A 2,216-nucleotide genomic window follows, 5' to 3' on the forward strand; every position below is an offset into this window, starting at 1 on the left:
ACCGTGGTGGCCATTTTGAAGTCAGACATTTTGAATCCAACTTTAGTTTTTTCAATAGGAAGAGGGTCATGTGACACATCAAACTTAATTGGAATTTCACAAGAAAAACAATGATGTGCTTGGTTTTAACATAACTTTATTCTTTCATGAGTTATTTACAAGTTTCCGACCACTTATAAAATGTGTTCAATGTGCTGCCCATTGTGTTGGAATGTCAATGCAACACTCTTCTCCCACTCTTCACACACTGATAGCAACACCACAGGAGAAATGCTAGCACAGGCTTCCAGCATAGACAATTGCCTTCAGATGATCCCAAAGATAAAAGTCTAAGGGGATCAGATCCGGAGACCTTGGGGGCCATTCAACTGGTCCGCGACGACCAATCCACTTTCCAGGAAACTGTTCATCTAGGAATGCTCGGACCTGACACCCATAATGTGGTGGTGCACCATCTTACTGGAAAAACTCAGGGAATGTGCCAGCTTCCATGCATAAAGAGGGAAACACATCAAGTAGATTGGTCATCGCGGGCCATTTGAAGGCCCCCCGATCTGACCCCCTTAGACTTTTATCATTTGGGTCATCTGAAGGCAATTGTCTATGCTGTGAAGATACGAGATGTGCAGCACCTGAAACTACGAATACTGGAAGCCTGTGCTAGCATTTCTCCTGCGGTGTTGCTATCAGTGTGGGAAGAGTGGGAAAAGAGGGTTACATTGACAATCCAACGCAATGGGCAGCACATTGAACACATTTTACAAGTGGTCAGAAACTTGTAAATAACTCATGAAAGAATAAAGTTACGTTAAAACCAAGCACATAATTGTTTTTCTTGTGAAATTCCCAATAAGTTTGATGTGTCACATGACCCTCTTCCTATTGAAAAAACTAAAGTTGGATTCAAAATGGCCAATTTCAAAATGACCGCCATGGTTACCACCCATCTTGAAAAGTTTACCCCCCTCACATACACTAATGTGCCACAAACAGGAAGTTAATATCACCAACCATTCCCATTTTATTAAGGTGTATCCATATAAATGGCCCACCCTGTATAGGGGTTTACAACTGGGTGGGCGCTTCCATCGGCTGGAGTTAACTTGCCGGCCTTGCTTATTCCGAGTGGGCTTATGGGGCATTCAAAAACCTCGGTGGCTAAGATCAGGGCACTTTGTTTCTAGTCAGTTTAATGGTTAGGTACTACATATGGAATGCACAGTGTCTAGTGTCTACTCAGCAGAAGGGCCTCTCAGAGGGGAATGTGTGTGGGAATATCACTGGTGACCTTGGGAAGATCAGGTCTTTGGACTATGGCAGTCTTGGTACCAGTAGTATTCAACTGTGGCGCCGGATACAAAAGGAATGGAAATTAGATAAAATCAAGGTAATTTATTTCCCAAGATGCAACGCGTTTTGCTGCGGGAAAGCAGCTTCATCAGACATGCCTGATAAAGCTGCTTTCCCGCAGCAAAATGCGTTGCATCTTGGGAAATAAATTTCCTTGATTTTATCTCATCTCCATTCCTTTTGTATCCTGCGCCACGTGGAGCCGGCATTCTCCGTGAAGACCTTGCCGAGTCGGAGGGCTGCTGATACACTAACTCTTGATGTGCTTACCATTGTTGTGTATGATGTTACACAACCACATCTGGGGAGCTGCTGTCTTATTTCACTTTTATGCTGATTATCTCTCTTTATCACACCAAGAAGCGCTCTCCCTTTTCTCCCCTTCAGACCATTGGTAACAGTAGGGCATCTCTCCTATGGAGAGGATTTTCTTTTTATGTGTCCTAGGTACTATACCTTTTGTGTAGAGTACCTTTATTTTGGGGCAGTGTTATAGGGATAGAGATACGGTGAGAGCAGGGTTAGTTTTAAGGGATTGAGTTAGGGAGAATTGTAGGGGAAAATTAGGGGAAGAGTTTAAATTTGATTTATTAAGTCTGCCATCCTTCTTCCTGGTGGTGGGCTAGTGCATGCACATGACAGCTTTTTGTTTTGTTTTAGGTTGATATGGTATGAAGGGCTTACAGGTGACCAAACTTTAGCCTAAAGTGGGCTGTGTTTTTGTGTGTATAAGTTTGTGTATAAGTTGGTTGGGAGGAGTGCTAAGTGGGGTGTGTGTATTTGTGGGTGGTGGTGGTTTACTTCTTTGGGGGACCTGACATAGGTCAGTTAAGGACTGGACTTATGTAAACTTTATGGACATTATG

This window comes from Hyla sarda, chromosome 2 (assembly GCF_029499605.1).
Source record: "Hyla sarda isolate aHylSar1 chromosome 2, aHylSar1.hap1, whole genome shotgun sequence".
NCBI classification, from domain to species: domain Eukaryota; kingdom Metazoa; phylum Chordata; class Amphibia; order Anura; family Hylidae; genus Hyla; species Hyla sarda.